Raw genomic sequence first — 18,932 nt, forward strand, 5'->3', positions numbered from 1 at the left:
GTTTTCAGAAGCCTCTGAGGAATCAGCCTTATCAAAAGATTCAAGGACTGGGACTGATTCGTCTCCTTGCGGTATCAACAATCCTTCCTCTTGCCCGATTTCAAGGGCATCTGAGAAAGGCACGAAACTCAACCTCCGCTCTTCCTCTTGCGTTAGAACTCCGTCTCGGTTCTGCTGATCAAAAGGGAGCGGAAGGGGCAATTTCTTCACGTGGGAGACATGAATCCAGTGCTTCTTCCCGTCCACTTTCACTGCTGTCCGTGTTGCCAAGAGAATCTGGTAGGGACGGCTCCACCTAGGTTCCAAACTCGATTTCCGCTGATAATTTCGGACAAGGACCCACTGTCCTGGCTCCAAACGATGTCCGGGACCCTCCGGCAGCGGCTGCAATACAGCTGACACCTGTTGATGAATGGAACGCAAATCTTTAGTTAAAGCGTACAGATAATCTGTCATCATAGGGTAATCAATATCACGGAAGGACCTAGGTCTTGGGACACCCCATACATTAGCTGGTCGACCAAAAACGACCTCATAAGGTGACAGCCCGGCTCTTGAATGGGGGGTTACTCTCAATGACATTAACACTAGGACATTAACACTAGGGGTAAAGCATCAGGCCAGCTCAAGCCCGTGCTTTCTTGAATTTTTGCCATCTATAACTTCAGTATACCATTATATTTCTCAACCAGTCCTGCAGACTGCGGATGTCGTGCTGCATGAAATTTCTGTTTTATCTGTAAACCATTACAAATATGTTTGATAAGATCTGAATTAAAGTGTACCCCGTTGTCTGTCCAAATGACTCGAGACAAACCGAATCGGGGCAGGAACTCTTTGATTAGGGCTTTTGCAGTGGCCACTGCGGTGTTATCCTTAGTAGGATATGCTTCAACCCATTTACTAAAAGCACATACCACCACCAGCACATATTTGAGGTTATTCACCCTTTCGAGTTGAATATAATCCACTTGTATTACTTCAAACGGTAAAGAAGGAGGTGCAAAATTCCCACTAAGAACTGTCTCCCTCCCTCCAGGATTATGCTGTAAGCAAACTGTGCAGTATTTAACCACTTGGGCAGCAATTTTCAGAATATTCTGGTTATTCCACACAGGGTCTAATAATGCACACATACCTTTTGCACCAATGTGAGCGGGACCATGGGCCATCACAACTACTGCATACACCAGTGCATTGGGCAAAAGCCATCGCTGTTTTTCAGTCAAATCAATCCAACAATTGTTTTTATCCAACTTCCCTATTTCCTGTTCCCATTTTATTATTTCATCAGGAGTAGCTTCTTTCTGTAGTTCTTTAACACTTTCAATAGTATTGTCAAACACTGTTGTCTCCGCCACCCATCTGGCTGATACACTGGGGAACATGACAGACATTTTAGTTTGCGCTGTCTCCTTTGCTACCTGATCGGCAAAGGCATTTCCCTCCCCTGTAGTATCAATGATTTTCTTGTGGGCGCTACACTTAATAATGGCCACCCTCTCTGGTAAGGTTAAAGCATTCAACAATCTTTCAATCAAAGGGCCATGTTGTATCCTCTGACCATGGGAGGTAAGAAATCCTCGTTCCCTCCACAGCCGCCCAAAACTATGGGCCACGCCAAAGGCGTACTGTCTGTCTGTAAAAATATTTACTCTTAAACCTTCGCTCAGTTCACACGCTCCTTATAATGCTATTAGTTCAGCTGCTTGCGCTGAGTGATGGGAAACCCGAGCGGTTTCCACTACTGTTCTGAGAGTAGTTATAGCATATGGAGCTGTTGTCGTGCCATCTAGTAACTTAAAACATGAGCCATCCACATACAACTCCCCTTGAGGTTCAGATAAAGGGGTGTCAATGAGGTCTACTCGTCCCTTCGTTTCTTCTTCAGTCCGAAATATACAATCATGGACATCGTCCTTTTGATCACTCGAAGGGAGGGGTGGTAACGTGGCTGGATTCAGAGTGGCACATCGTTTAATAATAATGTGGGGTGCAAATAGAGTTAATTTGTAACCAGTCAATCGTGCACTCGTAAGGTGCTGGGTTTTTGTTCGATTCAATAGTATATCCACAGCATGCGGTACCATCACTGTGAGGTCAGTATTCAAAACAATCCCCTCCGACTATCGAATGGCCACAGCAGCAGTAGCCTTCAAACAGCTAGGAAGGGCTCTGGCAACATTATCCAATACTGCCGAAAAATATGCGCAAGGTCGTTGCTTTCTGCCAAAACCTTATGTTAACACTGAAAGTGAACAACCGTCCACCTCATGTACGTAAAGTACAAAAGGTTTTCGGTAGTCCGGAGTACCCAAGACAGGTGCGGAGCAAAGAGCAGGTTTCAAAGAATCAAAAGCATCCTGACATTCATCCGTCCAGGGCAAAGGTTCATGCACATCTTTGGTAATCAAATGCAACATGGGTTTAGCCAGAAGAGAAAAATTAGGAATCCATTGGCGACAGTTAGAGGTTATGCCAAAAAAAGCACGAACATCACGTTGAGTACGGGGCACAGACATGTTAGTAATAACAGTTATTCGTTCAGGAGTTAGTCTTCTCCCCGCTTCCGACAGTAAATGACCAAGGTAGGTCACTTCCTGTCGACAATATTGAAATTTGGATAAGGATACTTTAATACCGTTAGCTGCTAAATGGGTCAATAATTTAACAGTGGCCTCTTTGCAACCTTCTGCTGTGTCTGACACTACCAGTATGTCATCCACGGGGAACATCCTTTACAACGCAACTTTTACCACGCAGTGCCTTTACGACGCAACTATTACAACGCATGTCATTACAACGCATTGCGCTGGGGGGCGCTCTAGGATAGGGAATAGATTTAATTTACTATCCAGCACCTTCTCTACTATGCACGGGGACTGGAGTTGGAATAGTAAATTAAACTATTCACTATCCAGCACCCCTTAGCGCTATGCGTTGTAACAGCATGCGTTGTAAAAACTGCGATGTAAAGGCATGCGTTGTAATGTCATACATCCGTCATCCACATATTGGATGAGAACATTACCAGGAGGTAGGATTAATTCATCTAATACTGCTTTTAGTGCTTGGCTATAAATACTAGGACTCTCAGTGTAGACTTGAGGTGAGCGACAAAATCTAAAACTGCGGCCAGATAATGAGAATCCAAAAATATGATGACTGTCAGGATGGATTGGAATGCTTAAGAAAGCATTCTTCAAATCTATTACTGAGAAAAACTGAGCAGTAGGGGGAATCATAGTAAGAATTGCAGTGATATCTGGAACTACAGGATATTGGGGAATCACTATTTTATTAACCTCTCTAAGGTCAATCACAAAACGATATATATCTGTATAGTCAGGGTCACCGTCCAGTGGGGCCTTTTTCAAAATCGGTAAAATTGGGCTATTACAAACATTAGCAGCTGTTTCCTCTACCACTCCTTTCCTAATCAAGTCACGTATAATTTGTAATAAGGCCCATTCGCCTTCTGGCAAAATTCAATATTGTGGGATACGTGGCAAATGTGCATTCGGTTTTAAGGTAATAGATACAGGTGGTATTTTTAACAATCCCACATCTGTGTCCCCTGTTGCCCAAAGGGTCTGGGGAATCTTGGAAAATTCAGGTGGAAGATGTTCATTTTTGGCAAAACATTGAGACGTGCATTTAGTAGGAGGCTGCATTGTTAAATAAACATCATCAGGAGAACAGTAAATGCTAGCATGCAATTTCTTTAATATATCCAATCCTAAAAGATTCTCGCCACAACTAGAAGTAAGCAAAAATGGGGAGTCCACAATAATTCGGCCGATCGTAAATGGCAGTGGCTTAGAAATGGGGCTTACTACTGGGATTCCTGAGAAACCCACTGATACGTTATTTTGCCCAGACAGAGCAGCCCCTGGGACCAGTGAATGAGCAACAGAACTATTCATTGCTCCAGTATCCACCAATAACTTCTCAGATGTCCCCATCAATTGCCCTTTTACATAAGGCCCCTGTTGGTCAACTGGTACTGATATGTGGCCCCTGCTCTGTCCGTGGCTGTCTCATGCGTAACCATTTCCCTCATGTTCGCCCTCCCGATAATCCTCATTGTAGTATTGTCTCCCTTGAGGATCATCAAAATAATTCCTTCCTGCCTCATCACCGGACATGTCCCCACGTCTCATATTATTCCGATCACTACCACCTCGTCCTCTTCCTCTTCCTCTGTTAAACGCTCCTCATCCATATAATAATGGACACTGAGCTCGCCAATGTCCCTCTTGTCTACAATTGGAACACTGATTTATCCCTATATCCGGAGTCGGACCCATTCCTCCTCCCCGACACATCATTACCCTTCGTGGAAATGAACCTCTTCCCCCCCTTCCGGCATATTGTCCCCTACTCACCTGTTGCAGCAACACTCGAGTTTTTAACTCCTTAACCTTTTTATCAGACTTGTCCTTGCTCTCATTTTCTCGATGTTCATAATACTGGGCCATGCTGAGAATGACTGAAGGGGTCGAAGTGGTCCATGTACTTTCAGCAGCCTGTAATCGGACCATTACTTCAGGCAACAAATTAGTGACAAATCTATTCACAAATAATCGAATGCCACCTTCTGTGGACAAATCTTGTCCACTAAAGTCAATAAATACTTTTTTCAAACCGGGTGAAAAAATCAGATACACTTTCATCCTTTTTCTGTTTACAAGCCGTTAATTTATCCCAATCCACTTTTCATGGGGGAATAAGAGTTTGCATGTATGTGATGATTCAAGCGGGTATAGCTAAAATCTCATCTTTAGGTTTGTCACCCGGCTTCCGATCTTTATCCCATACTTTAATCTGATCCCTGGTCCCTCCAAGTTCTGCATCATGATCTGAGTCATGTACCTGTCTCCATATATCTACCGGAATCAAAGGGCCGAAAAATAGCTCAATATCAGCTAAAGTCATAACGGCCGAATTTGCGGCTTCAGTTAATTCTTTATAATAGGAAAACCACCTGAAACCACCTGCCACCTTGTTCCTTCAATCTGTACCCCCGGCCTCATTAAGGAAAAATTGGAAATCCCTAGATATTTTAAAACTTAACACAGTACTTAGCACAAACCTACCTAATAAAATCCAAGATATGGAAGGTATTGCAACCGCTACTCAACAATGGCTCAGCAAGGCGGCTGAGGTCTGCCTGCCTACCTCGAACACCAAAGGCTGCAGACATCGCCCCCCTGTCCCTTGGTTCAATGACTCACTCAAAGAGGAAAAAACCAAATGTAAGGTACTTGAAAGACTGTGGCGAAAAGACTTTGCTCCCGATAAGAAAAAAAGGTACCAAATTGCCAGAAACTCATATCATACTGCATGTTCCAACACCATCACGGAAGCTGTTAATAAAGCCAAAACATTATTCAACACGGTCAAAGATCTAGCGGGGGCGCAAACTACAGCCCCGGCCCGTCCATTAAACGAAAGGCAATGTCAGGACATCGCTCATTTCTTCTCTGACAAAATAGATAAATTAATCATAGAAATTGATAATAACAACATCAACACCCCCACTAAGCAAGAGTTGGAGTACACCCCTACCGTAAATCAGACCTTACAACACTGGCCGCCTATTACAATTGATACTCTTCAATCCATCATGAAGACAATCAAATCTGGCTCTCCGCAGGACCCTATTCCCATGAATATCATGAAATTACTGGATACCCCCTCACTTGGAAATATTGTTGACACATTAAATTCGTCCCTGGAGCTCGCCACAGTACCCACTCTATGGAAACATGCCATAGTAACCCCACTATTAAAAAAACCTACAGCAGACCCCGAAAAATTAGCTAATTATAGGCCTATCTCACTTCTCCCAGCTTTTTCTAAATGTCTGGAGAGACATGTGCATTCTGCCCTAACTCTATTCACGGAACAAAATTCCCTTCTCCATCCAACCCAATCGGGATTCAGAGCGGGTTTCTCTACGGAAACCTCCCTGCTGGGAGTCTCAGAAATTATCCGGAAACATCTTGACGACGGTCAAACGGTTGCGCTTATTCTACTCGATTTAAGCGCAGCTTTTGATACTGTGTCGCACGAAAAGCTGCTCACCACGTTGGAAAAAAACGGAATTCGGGGTGATGCTTTGAAATGGATTAGATCCTTCTTAGACAAACGAACATTCCAGATAGCATCATCCACTGCGTGGTCTGGACCTGTTAATTCCCCTCATGGAGTACCGCAGGGATCTATCCTCAGTCCACTTTTCTTCAACCTCTATCTGAGACCCCTGGCGGACTTAGTAGAAAAATCTGGACTGACATTTATGACTTATGCAGATGATTCTCAGATCATCTTTTCGCTGTCAGAATCCCACCCACTATCTCCGTCTCTCCTCAAACAGGGGCTCCTGAACATCTTCATCTGGATGACTGTGAACCAGTTGAAATTAAATGGAGACAAGACGGAGATTCTCCTTTTGGGTAAGCAGCCTGATCTATGGAACGCCTCACACTGGCCCTCCGAGATGGGAACTCTTCCTACACCAGTCACCCATGCAAGGAATCTGGGGGTAGTTTTGGACAACTCGCTGTCAATGAAGCAACAGGTCAGCAAAGTTGTGGGCCTCTGTTTCACCATTCTAAAATGGCTAAAAAAGATCCTATGGATGCTGCCCATCTCCACGCAGAAAACAGTAGTCAATGCCTTAGTTACATCTCGGCTTGACTACGGGAATATCCTGTACCTAGGTGCTAACAAAGCAGTAATAAAGAGACTACAGATGATACAGAATTCGGCTGCACGGATTCTTTGCCACATACCAAGGAATACCCGCGTGTCCCCCTACCTGCGTGAACTTCATTGGCTTAGGGTGGAAAACCGCATTAGATTTAAGACCCTAAACTATATGTTTAAAATAAAAACAGGCACTGCTCCCAAATACCTGCAGGCATTAGTTCATCCTTACATCCCAAAAAGAAATTTAAGGTCACTCTCAGCAGCAACTTTTTGTGTGCCCAGAGTCAAGCTCTCCAGGATGGGAGGCAGATCCTTTTCCCATCAGGGTCCATCCATCTGGAATGCACTTCCTCTCCATGTACGCAAAGAAGAGAATTACTCCAGGTTTAGGAAACAGATAAAAACCTGGTTGTTCGATCAATAATCCTGAACAACCCAAGGGGATCGTTCTCCATCTTCCGTGCTGTGTTCTTAGGCGCCGGGAAACCCTTTTTGGGTAGCTGTTGCACCCTATAAGTTTAAAAAAATAAAAAAATAAATAAATAAATAGGCTGTAGGGTTTTTACGTGAGTCAGGGAGTTGAGCTTTCAATGTAAGAACCTCACTTCGCTTCCAAGGGGTATAAACCCGCTGCTCTTGGAAACGTGCCTCTACACGATTTCTGGTCACTGTTCCACCTCTATCTCTTACTTCGGGAATCTCCGGATGGAAAAGAGGATGTACTTCTCTCATGGGATGTTGTGCCCCCAAGTCTGGACATTTCCTATTCATTCGTTCTCGGTATTGTATCAGGGTTTCAACATTCTGGAATACTTCGACTTGCAATTCAAACCTAAAAGCTCGATCCCTGATATCACATAATATCTGAGGAGCCAACCCTTCCTCATAACACTGTTCCCATAAGGAAATTAATCGGATTGCCATGTGTTCTAATGCCAATTGTTGCGTAACTGGTTCAAAATCTTTCATAGTGCTCCAAATATCTTCTAAAGTATAAATCGGATTTCGCATCCACTGGGATGCCTGAGTCACAATGGCCCGTCTTTCTTCCGATCCTAAGGACGATCGAGTAAAAACTCGTCGTCCTTCCAAACCCCCTATGGAGCGTTGTGGTGTAACATCTGAAGAGGCAGGGAAGACTGCTGGTCCTACGGCTGGGGGATGTTAAAACTACCTGGGACAAGGGAGAAGCAGCAACCGGCCCAGGTAGCAAAGCAATCAAATCTGAGGTAGTTGGGCGAAGGGTAGGAGGAGAAAACAATGGGGCCGGAGGGGGCACGGCTACTGGTGCGGTAGCAACTGAGGGCACCGCTGCGGGAGATGGAGCTCCAGCCGTCCCTGTCCTAGCTATTGGGACAGCAGGATATAAACCTTGAGGGGCATATTGAGGTGGCGGACGGGCTTCTAATAATTCCTCTATTTCATCTTCTGCCTCAGTCGGTGTCATATAACTCTTATCTGTCTGTAATCGAAATTGTCTATCCATTTGTTCAATATTTTTCTCTACCTTTTCCTTCTCACATGCCACTGCCTTTTGGGTAACAGTCTGTCCAGCTTAAATTTTTCCCAATTTTTCTTCTCTTATCCTCCGTCGTTTCGCCTCCTTTAACCACAGGTTCAGGGAGTCAAACATAGTTTGACGGCTTCTCTTCATAAACAATTTGTTTTGCAAGAAATTCATTTTTCTTTCATCAAAAGACCCCGTTAAAGGCCATTGGAGTTCTGAATTATCTTTAGTATACTTGTTCCACAGTGTATTAAACAAAATGGGAGAAATACCATGTTTTACATACATATCAAAACTGGGACTGCCTTCCGGAGGAGCAGGCTGTCTTTCTTCCAGCCGTCCACTCCGACGACGGCAGCATCCAAAACACAATTTCACTAAAACACGACATGTTTCTAAATTCAATAACTCATACCATTTCAACCAAACTTACTCACATGGACGCGTCCGTTCATCACATACCCTTTCACTCCTACATCGTACCATCCCACTTACTATTCATACTTAAAGTGCATATTTTTCGATCGATAAAAACAATGCGATCATGAATTCAAATACAAAATGACATGTCTTCCAAATCGAACAGAGCCCGTCGACTCCTGTTCGGGGAATCGATCACGCCGGATTCCAGACCACAAAGATCCACAAAAGAGACAGTCCAAAGACTGCCCTGAGATCACCAGACAGGCGAACCACAAACCCTCTTACAGACCATCCCACAGTCCTGTGCTGGTTGGGCCGGGCAGCTGGGCGCGTAGCTCCAGAACCCAAGCTTACCCAGTTGCTCCTAGGGCTTTTCCGAAGAGGGTCCGGCTGAGTGAGCACCCCTCGTGCAACACTAAGGCGTCCGATGTTGGCTCAAATAGTCACCGAACAAGTCTGTGGGGCATCCGCCCGTGCCGTCACTCCACTGCCACGTCAGACCCCCAGATTCTCTGTGGTTCACTAACCACCAAATTCCTTATACAGTTAACTGCTTCTGTAAGCCACTTCTCCAAAGTACTTATTCCAAAGTCATCAAAGGACTAACAATACAAATCACTCACCTGGTGCACTCAGGTCTGATTGCGTGTTCTCCACTGCCGACTCCTTTATAGACCAACACGGTCAGCTGTTCCGGGTTAAGCCCGAAGGACTACGGCGAAGGGTAATTTAGCAGCTGGGAAGGTCACTGAGCTCGAGAGTGGAATTTCCTTTTCTACCACAAACTGGTTTCTCAATTAGGATCCTTTTTCATTCCACCCACTCGACCAGAACCCCTCCCCATCCCTCTTCTCCTGTTTACTCAGGAAACTCAGCTCAAACTATTTCGGAGGTAGGTCGGTAAAGGTGCCTCCCTTTCGTTCTTGGGCACGGGAGTACAGGCACGGTGTCTGCAAGAATGTGCTCATCCCAGAAGAAAGGCAGATGCGACCTTGAGTTTCCTAAGTTAGAATCAATGGTCTGTTCATAGCCCAGGCCGACCTCTCAGGCTCGCTCTCTACACAGTAGCAGGTCACGTGTTTTCCTAGCAAGAGCAAGAGGTACAGGGAAATGAAACCAACATGGCGTATCTTGAAAAAGGCCCGATTCTTAATGTGTGCACGGTTTGAGTATATTCACTAAAGGTTTTTTTTTTCCTAAGGCGGTATGCTAATATATTGGATACATTAGGCCAACATTATACAATATCGATTTATATTTCTTCAGTGAACTATTTTCTGGGTTATGAATGGGAAATGAAAAACACCCCAAAATTGATATTGGGAGGGCTTGAGGGTGGTGGTGGCGATTGGGAGTACTCTTAGAAAGCTTTGTAAATTCCTAAAGTTTATAAACTATGTACAATTGCGAGGCACTTAACTGATGTGCAGATTGTGCCTGTGGAACGGAGTGAAAATGAAGAATTTAAGTACAGCATGGAAATGTCAACACAAACTAAAACAAGTTAACAACGCAAGCAGCTCCGCATCCCCAAACAGCTCAAATAAATAAAAAGAATATCGTGTGAAGCGGGTGAATAAATTAAAAGAGCATTGCGTCTGTGACGTGTGTGCCACGAGGGAAGTGCTTGAATACAATGTAGCTTGGCGGCCGTGAATCGGCACCCATATAAGCGTGCAAGCCACAAATGCTGAATAAACAGCAAACAACATTCCAAAGAGGAGACGAGCGGGCGCTATTACAAAAACAGCCCTCGCGAGCAGGGATTAAAAGCACCAAAAGAGTTCCCCAAACAACAAATGAACCCTGAAGGCGTAAGGAAACGGTACTTTACCGGTGCTCCTTAGCTTTCAAAGGAAGTGACGTGCCGGCTATTGCAAACACTTAGGAGGCACCAAAGAAGAGCGTTACCAGAATTAACCAATGGTAAGCAGCAGGTGGGAAAAATTCCGGAATATCAATTACTGCAGGTCTTGCAGACAGCGCACGCACTGTAGCTCGACCTAAAAACTACTGTTGTGATCCTACAATTCCCACATTACAGTTAGACACAAAACAGAATGTCTTTCATAAAGTATCTTTTGATGGCCTTTAGTAACATTAGTAAACAGAGCCAGTGGAGCAGATATTAGCAACTATGTTCACTGTCAAGATAAAAAATAAAGTACATGAAAGTTTAAGCAAAAATAATATAAAATACATATATATGAAATATCTTATCACTGAAAGCTAGAGGTCTACATTAGTTTTGGGTGCTAATGGAAAATCCTCAGCATTGTTGTGGAAGTGATAACTCATGAGAAGAAACCATCTGCAGAACATCTTTTATCATAGCTATATTATGTTGGAGGAAATTCCACCGCTGGGTAATCCATCTGATTTAGTACTTACGTCCAGAATTGCAATGCTTTTCCATTACAATTTGAACAGTCAGATCCTAGAAGAAATATATGATAAAGGAAAATATACAAATATTAATTTAATCAATTTAACGTAAGTCAAGGTTGATGAGTGTTTGATATTGAAGTAAGCGATGTCCCACTAGGGTTATTGTGCCAATCAAAAAAGTTATAATTATACAGTTCCCTCATGGTCTTGGTATGATCAAGACCCAAAGACAGGTTGGGTCATGAAATTACGTGGAGGTCTTTAGGGGGAACTTTGGTTCTTTTAGAGAAGTAATTTTCACATTTCGGGTCTCCATCCTAGCTTGTTGATATCAGACAGTAATACAGCTTAAGGAAAAAAAATTATAACATGGTACAGTACCGGAAGGAAATTTCAAAGAAAAAAACATCAGGGCATAGGTAGTATTTACTAGTCACCAAAAAGTAGTCAAAATTTGTACCCAGTATCTTTATGACCAGTAAAGAATTTTACAAACCGACCTATGTACTAAGAGATCAGTCCTTGAAAATCCAGTTCATAGCGAGTCACAATCCCACCTTCTTCATTAATAATATTGAGGTAGGTCATAAATTGCCATTCACCCTGATATAAGGGCATCAAAGAGATCGTGGCCTACAAGCATCAGAGAACCATGTCTGTTATTGCTTTTCAATAAAGTAAACATTTTTAAATGCAATCAATTTTCCTTAAAGGAAATTGTAATTAGTTTAAAAAAGAGAACATGTGCTTTCTTTTTTAAGTTTGTTTGAGAGTTGGCAGTTGTCTCCTAGACCACGGCTTACTTCAAAACAAACCTTTTTGTTAAGATTCACAAAGGGGAAGGGGACCCAAGAGGACCATTCTCGTTTGTGAATGTGTTCCTATACTAACTAGATAGTCAGTAACTTTTCAATGTTTTGCACCTGGATTTCAGTCTCAAAACATGGATACCCTGTATATCGAATTAGTATTTTGAAACAATGGCTACAAATATGTCCCTTCCAAATACTGACTCAATATGGGCCACAGCCCCTTTTTAAGAGAACTAAAATTTTCAAAATTCTAAAAATGGGGTTAGTTCATTAAAAAAAAAAACATTTTTGAGGTTGCAAACACTATCAATCAATCAATCAATCATAACATTTGTATAGCGCGCTACTCACCCGGAAGGGTCTCAAGGCGCTTGGGGGAAGGAGTCTGCTACTGCTCAAACAGCCAGGTCTTGAGTTGTCTCCTGAAGGCGAGATGGTCCTGGGTCAGCCGAAGGTGGATGGGGAGGGAGTGCCATGTCTTGGCCGCCAGGTAGGAGAAGGATCTTCCTCCGGCGGTGGCTCTTCGGATGCATGGTACGGCGGCGAGGGCGAGGCTTGTAGAACGTAGCTGGCGGGTGGGCGTGTAGAAGGTCAGGCGGTCGTTGAGGTACTTGGGTCCAGGTCGTGGAGAGACTTGTGTGCGTGGGTGAGGAGCCTGAACGTGATCCTCTTGCTGACGGGGAGCCAGTGCAGGTCCCTCAGGTGGACGGAGATGTGGCTGTGACGGGGGATGTCCAGGATGAGTTGGGCGGAGGCGTTCTGGATGCGTTGGAGTCTTTTCTGTAGCTTGGCTGTGGTTCCGGCGTAGAGGGTGTTTCCGTAGTCCAGTCGGCTGGTGACGTGTGCCTGGGTGACCGTCTTCCTGGTTTCGGACGGGATCCATCGGAAGATCTTGCGGAGCATGCGTAGGGTGTTGAAGCATGATGAGGAGACTGTGTTGACTTGTCTGGTCATCGAGAGGGAGGAGTCCAGGATGAAGCCCAGGTTGCGTGCGTGGTCTGTTGGCTTGGGAGTGGTGCCCAGGGCGGGGGACCACCAGGAGTCGTCCCAGGCAGAGGGTGATGGTCCCAGGATGAGGACTTCCGTCTTGTCCGAGTTTAGTTTCAGGCGGCTCTTCTTCATCCACTCGGCGACGTCTTTCATCCCTTCGTGTAGGCTGGTTCTGGCGGTGGCGGGGTCTCTGGTGAGGGAGAGGATTAGTTGGGTGGCCCATGCTTTAGAGTGCCATTTGCACCTGATTCATAATCTGAAATTGGTTTCAAGTTCATTTTCCTTTGACTCAGAACAATCCTGATAGTTATCTTCTAGAGCTCAATGCCTTCTAGCGGCAACTGTGGTATCCCACGCAGCATCATGGAATCAGAAGCTTGATTGGAAAGAATTTAGCAAACTTATAAAAGCTCTGTGCATGTCGAGCCAGCAGTCAAACCTGGCTGGTTGCACCTTCACTTGTTAGAAGTGCAGCTTCCACCCGGCCACACAATCGAAGTTGATAAAGTTAACACCTAGGGGCTCATTAGGATCGCGGGAAAACCGCCGGGGAGGCACAAAAGACCCACCGCCAAATTAGGATGGCGGTGGGTCTCAAAATCGGTCCGCAGCTTCTCCGCCGCGGTCTCCTTCCGACCGCGGCGGAAAAGCTCTAACATGGCTGGCGGTGTCTATCAGACACCGCCAGCCATATTAGGATGGCGGAAAACAGATGCCTTTCCGCGGCGGATTCTCCGCCGTGGAAAGGCATACGGTGATTTCTTTGGGGGCCCGTTGCGGGCCCCCAGGGTGATTGGGGGGTGCACATGGGGTGTACCTATGGTACCCCCCTGCATTTGCGTGCACGAAGCGGCAGGCACCGCGCGGTGCCTGTCGCTTTGTGCATGCAAATGCTAAGCATGCATATTTAACCTTGCGGCGGGTGCTGCTTCAAGCAGCACCCGCCGCAATGTTAAATATTGAGGATGTGACCGCCAGGCTGGCGGTCACATCCTAATTGCACTGGAGGGACCGCCGCTGCGGACGGTCCCTCCTCCTCTAGGGTGGCGGACGGATGCAAGTCCGTCCGCCCTCCTAATGAGCCCTCTAGTGTGCAGTTTTTACCATTGATAGATGTTGAGACAGCATGAAATGCTACAATTCCTGAACTTAGAGCATCTTCTGCTCTGGACACCAAATGAGAAGAACCCCTGAACTACACTATTGTGAAGAGGCAACCAGTGCTGCACTTGGGTTCTCGGGCACCCAATGGATACATCTTGAAATCCGGACTTTTGGTTCTGGGAAGCTCTTTTCGAAGCACTCTCCTTTCAGTATCCTTCAGATTCTGTCTTTCCCCTCTACTCCATTGGCATTGCATCTAAGTCCAAACACATTCTGACATGACTTTCAATGCACTACACCAAGGCACAATACAGGGAGGGTACGGGGAAGGTGGGTGAAGCAGCAGAGTTCCCAACATCTTGAAAAGATAGTTTTTTTCTGCAACAACCTGCTGCACAGCCATCAATGGAAAAATCTTGCTTGTAAGCAAGACCACTCAAGGATGGTACGGTATTGGTGCGGCAAAGCTTAGCATTATCCGGGCATTACTGCACCCCTCTTCGCATTGGTGCATGGTTGTTGGAGGTCAATCCATCTTGTATGTGTTCCATTGTAATCATCCACATCCCAAATGAACAGTTGCCCTTACTTAAAATGAACAATAGCAGAATGTGTGTAAAGCCCTACGGTGCCACGAGCTAAAATGAAACTCAAAGGTCAAGTAACTAAACTTGAACACAGTGTGCACAATCACCGAATAATATATCATGTTTACCCTATTTTTATCAACATGATACAAGCTTTTACATGTCTCTTATCTTCATTTATTTTTTTCAATTAGAACAAACACTACATATGTTGACATTCACAAACGTGTTCAACTAAGTGTAAGCAAATTACAGGATTTGCTGCAGTGCTTTACAAAAGTACAGAACAAAATTATAAAACAATATTTAGTTTTCTTGCCCAATGCATTTCAGGACCTAGTCCCTTCCTCAGGGGATTATCTGTAAAAAAGGAACAAATAACAGGTACTCTGTGTTCAAGTTTAGTTACTTGACCTTTGAGTTTCCTGGTAGTTATGTATGACAGACAGCACACGTCTCAGTGTAGCACATAGTGATAATTTTTCAGAAGATTGATTAAAATTTCCAATACAGCGAGTGCACTACACACCTCTTGAGTTGAGACCACGAGCTAAAAGCCAGACAGGAATATACACTGAACCGGATAAAAACGTAATTGAAGAATTAAGTCTATGTGCTTTTTCGGAAAAATGCTTCAGGCAAGCCCAATGTTAATCACCAGACTACCTTTGCTTCGCCATTTTGTAAAGAAACAACCCGTCGAGCTATGCTGCTGGTGTTGAGGCGTTGAAGAAGTACAGATGTACATATCTATTGTGGGCCCTATTTATGTAAGTCTTGCGCTGCTGATGCGTCACTTTTAAAATGAAAAAAAGTGACGTACCAGTGGCGCAAGGCCTTCATAAATGAGGCCCTGTATTTTTTAAACTGAACTAATTAGATGGAGCTACTAAATACCACAGTGCTGTTGGTAACATGTGTTTTTAGCACAAGTTTAAATTTAACGGTCTTGTAACTATTGGGACTCTAAAGTTCTCTTGCTGAGAAATGTTGTCCGAGTGGTTCCTCAGCCTAAAAATGTTTATGAATCATTTAAAAAGAATGCATGAACAATGCTACTTTGCCCAATGAAGGCTGCTGTTTGGCAGAGTTGCCTTGCAAGTGGCTGTAAAATAAGCAAACAATATGGCACATAATAAAAAACAGGGCTTCATGTCACCTTTGATTCTGCATTGACTTGGGCAGTAGTCAGACAGGCTTCCAGCTATTATTTTCTGTACTTATAGTGATAAATGGCAAGGAACTGGTAAGGCTAGTAGCAATTCCAATAACAATTGCAGGTCATAGTGACATACTTTTCTGAGGCCAAGTAGCAGGGACAATCTGGGCTAAGAGCTGTTGATGCGTCTCACAGCTGGTATTTATGATTAGACTTGCCATAAAGTATATGAGGCTACAGGAAAAGCTGTGACCTCCAGATGAAACTGAAAAGGATACACATTCAGGCGAAGGGTGCTTATTTTCTACAGAAAGAATGGAAGCAGCTCAACTTGAGACCCAGAGTACCAGCAAGCGGTAGGACTTCTATAATGGTGCAGGTGTGCTCATGGCCGGCTTTAGCGCTGGCGGCACCCAGTGTAACAATCATTTTTGGCGCCCACACATCCTTTGACCTCCTCCTCCGATTCTCTCACTACCACCGGGAAAAAGTGCCCCCCATCTCTCCAATCATAAGTTATTACTAAACACAGCTCGCCCCCTTGAGATCGGCCCCACTCCACAGGTCAACGCCCAGTGCAGCTGCACCGGTCGCACTGCCCTAAAGGGTGTGCTCAAATCTGATGAAATGGAATGCATCTTGTTATGTTATGTTATCAGCACTTTTATAGCTCACAGCTGCACCAGCAAAGGGGCGTCCCGGCGCTTTGGACAGGAATAAAAGACATAACACAAAAGACATTAGAGAATCAGAGGGCAGGAAAGCGAAATGCTAAAGTACAGAAGGGAACAAATGGGTTTTGATAGCCCTCCTGAAGTCAAGCAACTCATCCAGTGCACGAATTTGGGATGGAAGTGAGTTCCATAATTTAGCAGCTAAGACACGGAAGAAAGTCGATAAAGTTACATATGTCATTAGAATTAGAAATAATAGGCATGGTCAAAGAATGTGTAGGCTGGTATTCCAAACAGGATCATTTGTGGGATGTATGGAGCATCATTTCAAACTTTAGTTGGCCTGGCTAATGCCCTCCTTACGGGTGGCCTGGTGTTTGGGCTACTATTTCTTGGTCATGACAAATCAGACCTCACTGGGTCGGAATTTATCAGCAGATGAATAACTCCCAATAGGAGTTTGTTCACCATAAATCAGAATAACATGAGGATTTTAGTGCTTAATGCATCAAAATCCAGATGTCTTGATAATTGTCAAGCATGTTTCACCTAATACATTTTGGCAAGTTTGATTTTCCAAAGTTTATTGGGGAAAAACTGAGGGATTATGGTGTTAACCACCAAACTCCTAATTATGGAATATGCTGTAACATGTCACAATTAACTGACCCACTCCTAATAAAGATCTAAGTATGTGTTTGCAACCAATTACTTTTAGTGTTTGTGGGAAAAGGCTGTCCTGGATGTACTCCAGTTCAAAGTTATGTAAGGAGATGATGCAATCTCTTGGCAGTTTATTTGTGAAAGGTGTATTGTCTTATGTAGTTATTTTCTGGTTGGTTGCTGAGACCATGCTGAGAGAAAATAGTAAATTGTGACTTAGTTTGGAGAGTTGAAGGGAGCGCAGCAGACAGAGAAGTTCTGTCCAGATTCTTTGAAGACAAATTATATAACAGATTCTCTATGATTTGCATCTTTTGAGATGAAGGGAACCCCAGAATCACTTCCTGCTACTCATGGCGAGGGCCAGGCTGGTGCTTCTCTGCAGGGGTCCTGAAATGTGTGAGCACTTGACCTCTGGCACCAGTTCAAATGTTAAGCCCCAGGATTCTATTGAGACTGTATCCTGACTGTACTGTCAACATGACAAGGAATCCCAGCAGCCAGGACAGCGTTTGACTGAGAGTCATTCTGTTGACCCTTATCTATCCAATGAAGACTAGATGTAGTTAAGACCGAGGGTATGGGAAGCCGTTCACGTCAAAATTACAGATCCCCATTTACGACACCTTCTGAAATGCATATCATGATGCAAAATGATTATGACACACACCAGAAGAAATATAATATCTGTCAAGGTAAATATGATACCTGGCAGAATGAATCTGACTTGAACCAAAACAAATATGAAGCGTGGCAGATTGAATATACTACTCAGTGATTAATATAAATAACACACACTCTGAATTGAATAAGAGATATATTGAAATATATATCAATGATACTTTAATGAACATGGCCCTCACTATAAACAATATAGCAATCAGTGAAACAAATACAATATGCATCAAAAAGAATTGGAGATTCCTTGAAATGACTGACATATGCCAAGAGGAATATGACATACATTAAAATGAATATGACAGATTGAAATGATTATAAATTACTGAAATGAATATATTATATTCTGAAAAGAATATGATGCATATTGAAATTGTAATAGCATACACTGAAATGAAAATAACACATGTTGCAATGAACATAAATTGAGTTGAAATGAATATTACCTACATTGCAATGAATATGAGATATATATATATAAGAAATGAATAGGAGAATATTTCAAATGAATATGGCTTGTGTTGAAATAAATATAAGCCCTGTTAAACTGAATTTGACATGCCTTAAAATGGGTATGAACAAAGCTGAAATTCTCATGACATTTGTCAAAATTAATATTGCATTGAAATGACTATGAGCCCCATTGACATTGATTCCAAATGGCTTAAAATGGCTGAAAATAAAATGAAACTTGACAAAATGAATATGTTATGCTTTCAAATGAATATGATATACAATCAAAATGAATATTTCAATTATTGAAATAAATATGACCTATGTTGAAATGGATATGACCCATGTTAAAATTAATATGACAGGCGTTACTCTGAATCTGACATCCATTGAAATGAATATGACATTTTTTTGAAGGAATATGACACATTTTAAGATGAATATGAACCACTTTGAAATGAATATGCCACCTGTTGAAATGAATATGGCCACATCAAAATGAATATGGCATTTATTAAAATGAATATGCCATTTTTTAAAATGAATATGAAACAATTTGAGATAAATGTAGCATGATTTGAAATTAATAAGCACATATCGAAATGAACCAAGCCATGTTTAAATGAATATGACCCCTGTTCAAATGAATATGGCTTGCAATGAACTTATGTTGATTTGCTTTAAAATTAATATTACATTTAAAAATGAATATTACATATTCTGAAAAGATATGATAAGGACTACATTGAATTAACTAAAATTAATATAACACACATT

Source organism: Lissotriton helveticus, chromosome 12 (genome assembly GCF_964261635.1).
Source record: "Lissotriton helveticus chromosome 12, aLisHel1.1, whole genome shotgun sequence".
Lineage (NCBI taxonomy): Eukaryota > Metazoa > Chordata > Amphibia > Caudata > Salamandridae > Lissotriton > Lissotriton helveticus.